Source organism: Thermobia domestica, chromosome 15 (assembly GCF_964235325.1).
Source record: "Thermobia domestica chromosome 15, izTheDome1.hap1.1, whole genome shotgun sequence".
In the NCBI taxonomy this organism is placed as follows: Eukaryota; Metazoa; Arthropoda; class Insecta; order Zygentoma; family Lepismatidae; genus Thermobia; species Thermobia domestica.
In genome coordinates this window covers 161,160,237-161,175,648 of record NC_137468.1, presented here as the reverse complement: position 1 = coordinate 161,175,648, position 15,412 = coordinate 161,160,237, and the positions used below count along the sequence as shown (strand labels likewise).

At 36.8% G+C, this 15,412-nt stretch overlaps 1 protein-coding gene across 2 annotated transcripts in view; it reads left to right on the top strand.

The window, feature by feature from the left end:
• The window catches only part of mew (multiple edematous wings), a 534,082-nt gene that overhangs the window by 331,711 nt on the left and 186,959 nt on the right, over positions 1-15,412 (top strand). The window lies entirely within an intron of this gene.

Sequence of the window (15,412 nt, the reverse complement as noted above, 5' to 3'; positions counted from 1 at the left end):
TGCATCTAAACCTTTTTGTGCTATACGTTTTGCTTGTTTGTTTTTAAACATGAAAATAAGGTATGTAAGAAAACATTAACGTAATTTCCTTATGGTTGCAAGGTTGTTGTTGTTGTTGTTGTTGTTGTTGTTTTTTTTTTTTTTTTTTTTTAATGACAGCTACAAGATTCATTTAACGTGACAATGTGGCCTTAATGAATCTTGTAGCTGTCATAAAAAAAAAATTGCAACCCGATCTTTCTATTTACTATTTAGATGTTACGACTTCTTGAAAGCAAGAAAGATGTCTCCACACATGCAGCTCTGTACTCTAGTGGACAAACAGTGAACCTCCTCATTAAAAACGTGTATTTTGGCGCACTTTCCCTCCCTGTCCAAAATAATCCGTTGTTTCAAAGCGGTGAAACTGTTTTTTTCTTTATGTCAGCGGGAGGGCGATAGCAGGTAGCAAGCAAGATGTCTCAGAAAGTTGCACACTGTTCAACTCCTTGCAAGATGGAAAAAATGTTTTATGACCCTTTCAAGACTGTGTACATGGTGAAATATGGTAGGGTTCAAGTTTTTTTTTTTTTTTTTTTGTGACAGCTACAAGTTTTTCTAACGTGGCAATCCATCTTTACATCCGCATATTGTGAGATCCGGGTAACTGGGTTGCAACCACTGGCGCAAATCCCAGGGGGGACGAGGGGGACATGTCCCCCCAATGTTGGACCTGGGGGGACAGTCCCCCCCCAATAATCTGACTTAAAAAGTGCTTTTTGGAATAAGCTTGATGATTTGTGTCCGACTGCCACAAAGGAATGTAAGATGAAATTGATTTCTCTTGGCTTTTCCATTTTTAAAAAAGAATCGTAATCTGTACTATTTCAAACTGAACTTCATGCTGTAGTGCGTTTAGTAGTCTCATCAATATGTATTAATTACACTTCCACTACTTGGGCACAAATTGCGATAAATGCTAGCAAAGGATATATCCCTCTACTCATGCTGGAAAGTTGTCTCAGCTGTAGGTACGGGCACAAATTCCGGGGAAATGGGGAGACATGTCCCCCCCAACATTGGAACTGGAGGCTCTCCCCAATAATCCGATTTGAAAAGTGCTTTTTGCAGAAAAGTGTGGTGATTTGTGTCCGACTGCCACAAAGGAAAGTGAGATGAAATTTGTTTCTCTTGGCTTTTTCATTTTTAATGAAAATGAAGGCGTGCGACTGTGCGTGACGTAACCTGATATGAAATCTTATCTCCTTTTCTCACCTAGGCCTTAGCACACGAAGAATATACAGACTATTCAATGTCAGTAGAACCCATCTTTTCAGTAAATGGGAAATTAATCTATTTGTAGTATCAGCCTAGGCATCTACTCATGCTTCGTAAGCTAACTCTATAGCCTATGGAACCCGGAGGTTCAATGCCGCGTTCACGAAAGCTCTTCACTGACTTCTATCCTTAGCCAACTGGATCCAGTTTCTACTTTGTATTCCTCTTTTTGCGAGATCCATCTTAATATTGTCTTCCCATCTGCGCCTAGGTGTTCCTAATGGTCGTTTTCCGATTTGTCTTACCGCTAACACTTTGAAAGCGTTCCTACTTTCTTCCATCCTGGCTATATGTCCTGCCCACCTAAGCCTCCTAGGCTTGATGACCCTAACAATGTTTGGTAAACCGTATAAATTATGTAGTTTCTCGTTATGAAGTTCCGCCATTCTCCATTCCCGTTCCTCTTGGGTCCGAATACTTGTCTCAGGATCTTGTTCTCAAATACTTTCAGTCTATGTTCTTCCTTTAGAGTAAGCGACCATGTTTCGTAACCATACAGAACAACAGGTATGATTATCGTTTTATATATTTTAGGCTTCAAATTCCTCGACAAAATTTGCGACAACATGAGATTTGAACCAAATAGTAACACGAATTCCCTGCTTTTAGTCGACATTTAATTTCTTCGTGAATATGATTTTCGTCTGTTAATATTGATCCTAGATATTTGAAACTATCCACTTTATCAAAAGAATTATTTAATATTTTAACGCATCCATAATTTACCGTATTACGGTCCCGACGCACTTCCAGGTATTTAGTTTTCCTTGCATTTGCTTCTAAACCCATGCCCCTGCAAGCGTTTAATAAGATCTGTGTATTTCTTTCTATTGTTCTCCTGTCATCCCCTATTAAATTTACATCATCAGCGTACGCATAACCTGGTGAATACCGTTCAATTCTAGGCCCTGGTTGCTATCTTTGATTTTCCTTATAGCGTATTCCAGCACAAAATTAAATAATAATGGCGACAACGCTTCTCCTTGTTTCAGGCCATTCTCGACGTGAAAGCTCGTGGCCAAAACTTTTCCTACCCGGACTTTACTTTGGGATTGATTTAAACATGCCTTAATTGATCTAATTAGCCTTTTCAGTATTCCAAATTCTGTAAGAACGTTGTACAATTTTTCTCCCCTAACCGAGTCGTAAGCCTTTCTAAAATCAATAAATACCTAGTTGATGTACCGGGCTACTGTATTCCCACTTCTTTTCGAGTATTTGACGAATGGTAAATATTTGGTCGATAGTTGATCGATTTCGTCTAAATCCACACTGATAATCTCCAATCATTTCATTTGCGTATGGGGTCAATCTTGCTAATAGAATATTTGAAAGGATTTTATAGGATGTTGACAGAAGAAAGATGCCTCGATAATTATTACAGTCAGTTTTGTCGCTTTTCTTGTGGATTGGGACAATGTTTGATTCTTTCCACTCTTGCGGCAATTCTTCCTTGTTGTAGATAAGGAGAATGAGTTTGTGTATCTTGTTCCACAATTTTTCGCCTCCAGCTAAAATTAACTCAGTCGGAATTTCGTTTACACCCGGATATTTGTGTTTCCTTAATTTCTTTATAGCGATTTCTACTTCTATTCGGTTAGGTTCGGGAATATACGGTTCTGCGGTGTGTGTCTCCCTTTCTCCACGCACATTAATTTTTGCTGCGTGTTAAGCAAATCGTTAAAGAAATCTTTCCATCTTTTTAAAATGCTATCTGTATCAGTGAGAACTGTTCCATCAGCTTTCTTTAATATAAGCACGAGGTTGATAGCCTTTCTTAAATTCGTTGATCCCTTTATACATGTCCCGAATGTTTTTATTTTTACTATTATCTTCAAGTTCCTAAATTTTAGCTTTCAAAAAATCGCGTTTCTTTGTTCCAAAAGTTTGGGAAGTTTCCCCCCTGATGTCTACGAAATTTTGTGTTGTTATTTCATTCGGATTTTGTAGCCAACGTAATTTTGCTTGTTTTCTCTTTTCTATTCGTTCGAACCGTGGTTTGTTGCTACGTATTTCCGCGTGTCCCAATTTTTGTTTTGAGAGAGGATGCTTCGTAAGCAAAGAAAAGAATTCAATTGTTGGAATATTTTTCTCCATAATCTTAAGGTTACATCTGTTAACTAAAGAGTATGTGACATGCGTTAGATATCTGTAACGATTCCTTTAATGTTATTGAGATTAAGGGGGCCGATCCTGGGAGGTCGGAGGCCCCCCAAAAGGTCACGTGGACCCCCTGTATTTTTATGAATATGTATTTTCTCTTGTTATATGTATTGTTTTATGCATTTTTATGAATGTCCCCCCCCCCAAGTTACAGAGAAATCGGCGTCCTTGATTGAGATTATCATCATTTTGCTCAAAGAGTATTGTTGCGTTATACATAATTGATATTCTTTCTTCATAGTTTTGGGGAAGTCATTATTTATAATATTATTATATTATAAAACAATTGTAACGTGGATCTTTGTGGATGCCTAATTAGAAACATATCAATTATAAATATGCATGTATTAAGATTTCAGAATGTGTTCACGGCAGTGGTTTGTAATACTGATATGTACTACTACTTCATCTACACCGCCTAATATATAATATACTCTACAACAGTTGAGTACATTCACCTACTGTAAATTGAGTTTCATCTCCCTTCTCTAGAATAAGCCTCAAATCTGCCCACCTCCCAATGTTGAAGATAACTAATGGCGTATTTAGGATTTTGTTTCAAGGGGCTATGCCCAACACAAGGAAGGAAGTGGGCAATTGCCTACCTGATTTTGAGAATTAAATATATTTTAATTTATGCATGGCAAGAATTGCAGACCGATAAATCCTATATGATATGATACAAAAATTTAGGAGTGAATCTAACGCTTTATTCTATTCATACAAGAAAAAGGAAGCATCCTCTTGGCCTTCCTAACTTCCTTGACTAATTATTCCCCCGGTTTGATTTTCTTTAATTCAAATATTCCCTTCTTTTAAAAATAACTAAACGATATATTTTCCCTTTATTATAATAACTAAAGTCCTGTCATGTTGATATCCGCGCAAGTTGGTGTGGAACACCAGTTTCGCTTATCAACTCCTCTTAGTTTTGGTGTTACTGATGACGGCCGACTTGAATCACAACTGACAACGGTCGATAAAGTATGATAGGCGAAATGAAAGAAAATAACGTCAAGAAAAAGAAACAGAAAAGTAGAAAGAACGAAAGAAAGAATAAAAGGACACAGTTCTTACATGGAATGAAATTTGACAAATACAGTATTATTTCTGAACAAAGAGCATAAGAAAATGGAAAGTCAATGAAATTCTTAGAAATGGTTAGAAGGGTTATTGTTGTACGTGGAATGCGAAAAACTAACAAATTTATTTCGGAGGGAGCTTGAGCCCGATAGCCTCCTAAATACGCCACTGAAGACAATTGTCCCCTGATTCTTCACAGCATTGTTCTTCAACTTAATAAATATTTTGAACATCGCTTATATATATAGTGTTCAAAGTGGAAAAAAGCAGAGGCGGTATGTTTCATTATGATTTTGACTCAACATACCAGCCATTTAAATATTGTCTTGATCACTGAAAAACCAGAGACGGTATGTCCTCATTACTGAAAAACCAAAGGCGGTATGGCATACCACCGCATACCGTCTCACTTCGACCACTGTATATATATGGGAATGGTCTTACCCGTCCCCCCCAATGTTGAAGACAGATTTGCGCCGATGGTTGCAACGGATAAGTGGTCAACGGTTGTTTAACTAGCGTACCATCTATTGACTTCCATCCACAGTTAAGAGGTGACGGTAGTCGTGGAGTTCTCAATGACTGCTTTCCGTCCGCACCTTATGTTTTGATACTGAGCTATCTCTGCATGTAGAGTCAAGGCATTTTTCGTTGGACATAGTGTGTCAATATTGGTTGTCAGTTTCCGAAAGATAGGATAGCGAACTTTATAATTAGATGTACGTGTCATGTTCGGTTGATACTGACGATATACAAATTGTTCTAGTAACAAAAGAATTGATTCACCGACATTGATGAGAAACTGCGGAAATCGCTGGAGTACTTTCCATGCAGATTTCTTTTCAATGCCTGTAAACTGATTGATAGTATCATATCCAGTGATGACATGAAATGCCAAAAAGTTTACTTAGTTTTTAAGTACATCATTAAATATAATTTTTGCCTGCTGTAGGTGATTTTTTCGAAGTAACATTTCAGAATTGCTCAGCATTCTTTGCACCTTATCTTGTGTTTAACGATGTGTGAAAATGGTAATGTCAAACTATATTTCTGTTCTCTCCTCGGAACATACCATATTAGCCTGTGATTTTCAGTTTTGTAAACAGAACTGATAAGTTGAAATCAGGGCCGGCCCTAGGCACTTTGCCGCCCCGTACAATGGCATCATTTGCCGCTTCTCCCTTTCTCCAGAAATAACAAATCTAAAAAGCCTCGATTTTCAGTATGCTACCCATCATGAACAACGAAGGGAAGGGAAAGTGCGCTTGCACTCAGAAAGACATAAACGCTACAAATATAATCTCGTTGTGTCTGTTTTTTTCTTTAAATAATAAGCTATTATGTTAGTGAAAGATAAAGCAAACATCTGCATAAGGAAGACTGCAATCCTTTTTTTATAGAATTCAATATCGAGCTTCATTGCAATTCCAGTGCAGCTAGCTCTTTTATCTGTATTCCTTGATTTTTCTTCTACATCTTTTAAACATTTTTTTTTTTTTTTAGAAACTTGACTTCACCTTCAGTGATAAGGAAGTTGTTTGTGACGAAGACAAGACTAATTTTCATACCAAAACTGTGATAATTGACTAAATGGAACAAATGTTCGCTACTGTTGGAGAATTGAGTTCTTGCATTTGACAACAATTAATCAATTCATGCTGGGATTTGCTTGACTATTTGGTTTAGCATTGTCCATGTGACCTTAAACTAATGTGACCTAAACATGATTTATGAATGTAGTATTCAGATAGAAGTTCAGCTTAGTAAAGTTAACTACCATCATCATGAAATCTATTTCCAACAAGAAATATTTATTTTAAATAATATAGTTGTGGCAGATTTTGGCGCCCCTCGAAACTTTCCGCCCCGTGCAAGTACACGTGTTGCCCATATGGTAGAGCCGGCTCTGGTTGAAAGCTGTATCGTTTCTCTTTCCAAAGCATGGAAAATTTAAACATGTATTAAGCCACGTTTCCACTTTACATGAATCTTGTAGCTGTCATAAAAAAGACCTTGCTACCCGATCTTTCTATCTACTGTTTAGATTTTACAACTTCTTGTTAGCAAGAAAGGTATCACCACACATGCAGTACTGCAGTCTAGTGGACAAACAATTAACCTCCTAATTAAAAGCGTGTATTTTGGCGCACTTCCCCTCCCTGTCCAAAAGAATCCGTTGTTTCGGAAGCGGCGACACTGGTTTTTCCTTTATGCCAGCGGGAGGGCGATAGCAGGTAGCAAGCAAGACGTCCCAGAAAGTCGGACACTGTTCGACTCCTTGCAAGATGGAAAAAATGTTTTATGACCCTTTCAAGACTATGTGTACATGGTGAAATATGGTAGGGTTTCAAGATTTTTTTTTTTTTTTTTTTATGACAGCTACAAGTTTTTCTAACGTGGCAACCCATCTTTAGGTTAGGTTCCGAAACCGGAACCCAAAGATTTTTTATTCTAATTTCATTAACAACATTGCCAGCTTCCAAGAACGAAAGTGTCTGAATTTACTGTAGCATCTTCTATAGATGTCTTATCTGTCAATTTCAATATATACATGAGATTAAGTAAACAGCATTTCTTACCTCTACAACTTAACTGTTTATTTTCTTCTTTATATTATCATAATAATATTATCTTACTTCCTGAGCTATCAACAATGAACCGCTTGTGTCCGCTTGCTCAAGATGAGATAATGCTCATGGGTAACTGACTTCTTAATACTGAAAGAGGTGACGTTTTCCAAAGCAGGTAGCTAGAAGGGGACAACGCCCAATTGTGAGAATCTTTAGTTCTCTCACATTCTTACAGTAAATTCAGATTCAAATCACGATCACTTCACTTCGTTGTCTTGGTCCACCTATGTGAATCATTTTATATACAGTCATGTTCAAAAGTTTTGACATATTTACTTATCCTTTTCTATCTACCATAACCTGTGTAGAAGGTGAAGAATTCAAATATTTTCGCCCTTACAAATATCGCTCATCATTAAAATTTCTAAAGATGGTTGTTTTCTGCAGAGAAAGTTTAGCTGGCAGGTACCTACCGATGACATGCACTTGATATATATCTGTATATTAAACTGCTAGATTTACTCGTATATGTTTGTGGTCAAGAGAGGTTTAAGTGTTTGTGGCCAATCCTTTCGACAATGAGCTCTCGAAAAAGCACAAGTGGTAGAAGCATGCCGTTTTCGCTGGTCGATTCCAAATTTCGTGGAGATTTGCCAATTCTCATTCGAATTTTCAAAAAAAAAAAAAAAAATCTTTATTTTTCTATTCCACATTTTAGGTGTCGTTTTGATCCTAAAATGGACCCTATTAGTTTAATATTGCCACTAGGACGTGAAGTTTGATACCCTTGTGAAAGGCAACCAGTAGAGGAGCTACGTATAGCGGGTTGACGGACATTTCAGGCGCTTTGCTTTCATCTGATAGACAAAACCTAATGCAAGTTGGCAACTTCTAAGGCTTGTGGACCCAGAATGAGGCGTACTTGGATATGGAATCATAATAAAGAAGAAAAAAATGGATATTTGCAGTTGGTATCATGTGACTTATCCAAGTTTGCCACAAACTCACCCCACTTCATTTATATGTTTGTCTATAGCGGTTCACCCCCTTTAAGAGTCTTCCTGTCCTTTACTTGTGCTCGTAAAGGAACTTGCACAGATATAGTGAAAATTGGGAATTTGATTCACGCTCATATTTAGAACTGTGCGCTTTGTAAATAGCACAGGTTCAGCTAGTATAAAATGAAAATAATAAATACGGAAGAACATTTTTTGAATTTGTTCGCTTTTAGTTCTAGTTTAATTTGCTAACATCAGAAGGATTTAGCAGCATCAGTTATAGTGGATTTAGTAACATCAGAGTAAATTTTGACCTGATTCAATTTTTAGTTCTCCTTAAACTGACACATGAAATTTCCGTATTTTTCTTTAACTTTAGTTCTAGTTTGTTACATTCTTTCTCCACCAAGCATCAAACATGAAGAGTTCTTGCATTACAGAACTTGGTCATATACCATATTATTCTATTATTCTGTCAATTCCTTGTTAACCATAGTCAAACAATATCAATTAGCGCTGTGCGATATTACAATTGAAAATTGATCAATCCGTTTTCAAGTATGTTTCGATATTAAAAATCGTATCGACCGATAATTTTGATTTTCGAGGTTTTGATATTTTAAGATAATCGATATTGTCGATACTTATATATATTATCGCCATTTAAAAATCTACAATATTACCGTATAATAATAATAATCAGTGGCGGATCCAGGATAAGATCACGGGAGGTGCTAAAGCATAGTTTGCCGCTTTATTCAGTGTAAAGCAGGATTGAGGCCCATTTTATCCATTGTATACCTGAGCGTCAAGGGGAGCTATAGCCCCCTTGGATCTGCCCCTAATAATAATAATAATAATAATAATAATAATAATAATAATAATAATAATAATAATAATAATAATAATAATAATAATAAACCCAGGAAGAGACTTCTATACCAATCGATATATCGGATCCAGGTGAAGACATTCTTGAGAGTATATCCTCATAAGGTGAAACTGATACTAAAATTTGAAATCAAGCCACTCATTATGACACTTGCAAGATGACAGTATACACTATGGTTATTGAGATATAATAAACGAAATAAAATGTATTGGTCCTATATTAGATCCCTGTGGTACACCAGAATAAACACATTGTAGAAGAGGTTTGCATGCATGTAAGAAAGATTAAAAGAGACACTTAAGAAAATTAAGTAGGAGACAATAGAATGAGAGACTATAGTAATGCGTTTTATTACAAGAATGCAAGAACGGAAATGCGTAGGCTTTCTTTCATTCGCTTCTTTAGCCATTTTAGTTCATCACTTCTTCTCGTAGGCGGATCCGACATAAAGTGGGTTCGTGTCCTGACAAGGTTTCAACTTAAAGGGAGTTGATTTATAGATGCGTCGAGTGGTTCTCGCTATTTTTACACAACCAATGTATGGTTAACTCCCTCTGTGTTGTGTGTGTGTGTCTATATGTATAATGCTGGAAGATAGGTGATGCTATTGGTGTTTTTTTTCCTATGCACTTAAAATACAAGGAAGAGTAGAAAGAGGGAAGGAGATGAAAAATTGTTCAGCACCATTCTCCACTTTCATCCATGCGTGTATCGCACTCCCTTAACACATATATACGGTACTATATATATGTACAGTGTTGACTATGGTGGGAGAAGTGTTCCCTCTTTGCTGTAGGCCTTTCCTCAGGCACAAAATGACTACATTAACAAGAATGTATGGAAGATATTCAGTATACTTTTTTTTTTTTCATTTTTGCTATATTATGTAGACCCTATATTGTTATTCCATGCCAGCTATAGTTGTTATTTCACTGTGCCCCCGCCCTCTCTGTATTCTTTATCGTTAGAATGTCTTAAAATTCGTATAGAAAAAGAAAATTGATGCGTTCCAAGGTTAGTTTCCTCAAGATTTAGCATCACAATCGCTGTTAGTAACAATAAATACGTAATCATCGTTCGTCATAAATCTTTCCCTTCAAAATACTGCCATATCCAAGGTTGTGTGAATGTGCACCTAATTTTAGAGTATTCTGGGGAAACAAATGAAGTCTGAAGTATATAATTTGATTTGGTTAATATGACGAAAACTTTCATTTTTAGCGACTGCGGAACGAAATTTCGGTTTTATACTTCCTCCTCTGTTAATGTTAAAGCGGGTTGCCACGTTAGAAGAACTTGTAGCTGTCATAAAAAAAAAAAAAAAAATCTTGAAACCCTACCATATTTCACCATGTACACACAGTCTTGAAAGGGTCATAAAACATTTTTTCCATCTTGCAAGGAGTCGAACAGTGTGCAACTTTCTGGGACGTCTTGCTTGCTACCTGCTATCGCCCTTCCGCTGACATAAAGAAAAAAAAAAAAAAAAAACAGCTTCTCCGCTTCCGAAACAACGGATTCATTTGGCCAGTGAGGGAGTAGGGCGCAAAAATACACGTTTTTAATGAGGAGGTTCACTGTTTGCCCACTAGAGTGCAGTGCTGCATAGGTGGAAATACCTTTCTTGCTTGCAAGAAGTTGTAATATGTACACAGTAGATAGAAAGATCGGGTTGCAAGCTTTTTTTTTTTTTTTTTTTTTAATGACAGCTACAAGATTCATTTAACGTGGCAATGTGGCCTTAATGCCATCTGTAGTACTTATATCACCTTATATCCAGGGTACAAACTCTAACAGTGGAAGTGGGTGAGAACAGTGGCATAACTAAAGGCTTGGGGGCCTCCCCGCAGACAGCGTGGAGCGGGGCCCTTCTCTACGTCCCACTTCACAATTTGGGGCCCCCTTATAACTTGAGTCCCCCGCAATGCGGAGTCTGTGGGACATTTATTTACGCCCCTGGGTAGGAAGGAGGGAAGACAGAAATAATTTTTAAAAAAGAAGAAGTTTTCACTGGAATGCTTAGTCATTGAGACTTCACATTTGAATATCCATACTTTAAATGCATGTGGGTTGATCAATATATAAGTTTCCTAAAGCTGTAACAATCCCCATTGAGATTCAAGCGTTTGTCTCACCGGTGCACCCTTTTGTGCAAATCCTTTGCAAAAAGTTAGGCTCTGGCTATTTAACACGCTTCTCAAATTCCGCTTCACTCCTTCATCTGTTTCGAAACGTTCATCTTGCAATGCAGACTTTAACACCAGAAAAAGATGGAATAACTCAGCACTAAATTGAGGTTGTGTGGAGAGTGGGGCAACCGTTCTCACCTTAATTCCTCAATTTTGTGACTTGTTTGCGTGCTGAGTGTGGTAGAGTCGGCCCTGCTTAATCGTCAGTGAGGTAAGCGTGTAAACCAAATTTGTGTATTCTGAATAGTAGTTAAGGAAATTATTTCTTTCTTCTATCCCTTAAATTGGAACTGAAGTATAATGTTATCAGTGGTAAAGTTACTAAAAAGTCTGAAGTACTAAAATATGTACTTAAAGGTCGCATGACGCTAGTACAACATTGCAACGTATAGGCAGAGGCACAGAGTTTCATCTTATCTATCGTTTTCACTTCCACATTTCTTAACAATTTAAATTAACCTATAATTACAAATAGTTAAAACACCAAAAAATAACTATCTAGTCTCGACTAGTAGTATATAATCAATTCGATCCAACAAAAGAGAAATGATATGCAGGCGAAAGTTAACAGCACATTGAATCAATGACTGTTTCATATATATATATATATATATATATATATATATATATATATATATATATATATATATATATATATATATATATATATATATATATATATATATATATATATATAATATATATATAAAAGGAAGGAATGAGTTTGAGAGTGTTCGTGGCACTTGGCACTTGAAGCGCCTCTGCTCCCTCTCGATGTGTTATTTCTAGCAAGGAAATAGAAACAATTTTCCCCTTCATTCAGTCAGTTATATCAGAATTCTTTCCCTGTTCGTGTCTTATTCATTCATCCATTTTCTCCTTGCATTCTTCTCGCGTCACCGAATCCTGCAGCCTCCGCCGACTGCCAATCTCTCTCCCTTCCAACTCTTTACTTAGTAGTGGAGGAGGAGGAGGTAAGATATGCTTGTTTTTCTTTTCTTCCCTTCCCACTCCCTCTCCCTCAATATATGTGAGTCTCGGGTGCGTAGATATGAATATTCGATGTGACAGCAGCTTCTTTTAAGAGTCTCAAGATGCGCGAACTAAGAATAGAAACGAATTCTCAGTGTAGAAAGTGTTGTGATGCGTGACAAACCAAGGATATGATTCTATATAGAGTTCATAGCACTATTGGGAACATGGAGGCCAAAGTTGTGAATAGTAAATTAGTAAAGACTTAGAAAATTCATACACACTTTTCCTTCAGTTACTATGACAATACCATTCAAGTACAACTTAAACAGAGAAATGCTCTTCCCAAATTTTATTTCCACAGTTGACTTAAGAAAAAATAAATTTTGAAGTGAAATATAGCTATGAATTGCATTAATCAATCAAATATGCACTTACACTACATATTATTATTATTAAGGATTCTGCCTTTTAGCAGATTCTGGGACTGAGTTTTTTTTTTTTTTTTAATTTAATTTTACGTTTGAGCCTGGAAATTTTTCTTCCACGTTTCTCGATTTTCAGCTTCCTTTTTTAACTTCCAATATTTTCTTCTGTTTTTCAAATCATCGATCACTTGCGTTCTTTTTCTTCCTATTCCTCGCTTTCCTTCCATCTTTCCTTCTATGGCGATATGAAGAAGACAATTTCTTCGCAAGATGTGTCCAATACAATTGGCCTTCCTACGAAGGGTGCTCTTCTCTCTTATCCGTTTTATAACATCCTCATTTGTTACTCTCTCTCTGTCCATTTTATCTTCTCCGCCTTCTTCCAACACCACATTTCGAAGCTCTGCTATATAAGTAATACAAAATTCTCTAATTCATCACTCATATTTTGATCATCATTACGTCCAAGTATTTATCATGTTTTTTCTTTATCACAATTAAATACAATTATATTTCTTGATAAATATAGGCCTATGTGCCAAAATTACGCGATTTTTTAAAATTAGATAATATGTTATCTATTGTATATGACACATTTCCTTTTTTAACAAAATGGAATTGAGTTGAACTTCAGTTTAGCGTCCCTTTCAGCAGCGAGGCTATGTGAGACGTGGACCTACTGATTAACGTGGAATCCGAATCACATGAGCTCCCGCCGGGAATCGAACCCGGGTCTCCCGCGCCAAGGGCGCGTACGCTAACCGCTTAGCCACGGAGGAGCTCTTTAACAGAATGGAGTTACGTTTATATATAAATAAAACTAATTATACCGTATTTGATCTCGTTTCCATTTAGGTTTCTATGAATTGAAATCACATCAAATACAAATGTGAACATTTTAGAAGTAATCAGTAATAATAACATTGCATGTAAATAAAGACGGACTTTACCAGAGACGATCGAAGTGGTTCAACGAGCAGAAATGCCGCGAGTTAATTCACACAATTTTCTAGTTCAAATTAGGACATTAGTGTTATATAAAGAGTCTTTTTTCGAAATGAAATCGACAGATTCGGTACATATTCTCTTACATATAAACAGTAAGAAAGCTTGTTGTCCACTTTGCTGAAAGACATTGTTATGAATTTATAAGCATCAGCTCTAAATATATATCTACCCAGGAAAGGTAGCGTAAGTGTTATTCACAATTTGTATAAAGAAACACTAAATATATGTATTCAATAATTGAAGTGGAGTCATAATGTCTTAGTGTAGGGCAATTCCTGCCTCGTCGAAGGGTCCTTGGTTCGATCCCAAGCCATGTGAATTTGTGGCAGGCAACATCGTGTCTGTGAATTTTCTCGAAGAAGTTCTATTTCCCTCAACATTCTTAATTCCCTAAGGAGATAATCATAGGACGTAAAACTAAAAGATTTCAATAATAGAAGCATGTCTTTTTTTATGAATAGAATTATAAACTGATAAATTACTAGATTAGTGAATATCCCTTCATATGCTTGAATTTGTATGCGAGGACCGCGGGGGCTCAGCGGTAGAGCATGTGCCTCTGGTGCTAGGGGTCCCAGGTTCGATCCCAGCCCCCGCCAAGTGAACTTTGTGGTGGACAAACACCGTGTGCGTGGGTTTTCTCGGGGTTCTCCCGTTTCCTCCCACTTTCTTCATTCCACCATTTCATTCATCTCTCATCATCACCGTCTCCTTTAGCCTAACCGGCATAATCGTGGGACGTAAAACTAAAAAATTTCATTTCATTTTTGTATGCAACAGAAAAAATTCTCCTATAACAAACAATATTATTGTAAATGTTTCTAAAGAAAATAATAAACATTATATTCCGACTATAGTTATGAGAAGCAATATCTTAAATGTATTGTGAAGATAAGGGAAACAATTTGAAGCGAAGTAAAACTCTATAGTGCAAATGAATTTTCATAGTAGAATAAATCTAATTTTGTTCAAGTAAATCTTTATAGCATAATGATTCGTTCTTGATAATCTTTTTTCAGATAAGGGAAACAATCTGAACTTCGCTGAACAGTTGCTTCGTGCAAATGAATTTTTTGTAACATAATGATTCATTCATAATATTTTTTTGCAGATAACAAATGCGAGGGGTAATCGGAAAGTAAGGTTACAAAGCCTGTAGTGAAACGTGTATATATTATTTCATACAACTAATACAGCCAACAGGTAGTACATACATAAGGTTATTTTTCGACAATCTCCGTATCGGTTGAGATACTTGTCGCATCGAGGAATGAGTTTAAAGATTCCCTCCTGGTAAAAATCTTGTCTTTGTGTGTTCAGCCACATTGTTATGAAGTGTTCACTTCCTCGTGCAGAATATCGTACAGAATGTAGCAAACGCTTCCGAACGACATTCCTAATTTTGCTATCAAATGCCGTAACGTGTTCCTCCTGTTGATGCCGTGCTGAATGCGCTCCTCGTCGGTGACGTTTTCTCTACCAGCGTATTTTTTTCCGACACCATTGTGGGTCATGCTCACGAGACATTAGGCTACAGTCTCCCTGTAAACTAGTGGTGGGCCCAAAAACCGGTTTTTCGGTTTTTAGAAAAACCGAGACCGGGTTTTGAAAATTTTCAAAAAAACGGTTTCGGTTTTTCACCGAAACCGGTTTCGGTTTTCTCCTAAACCGGTTATCGGTTTTCTCGTTATTCTCCGGAAACCGAATCCATTTCCACAGAAATAGTCTTATGTGTTTTCGAAAAGTTTTCACCGAAACCAGTTTCGGTGAAAACCGAACCGGTTTTGGAGAA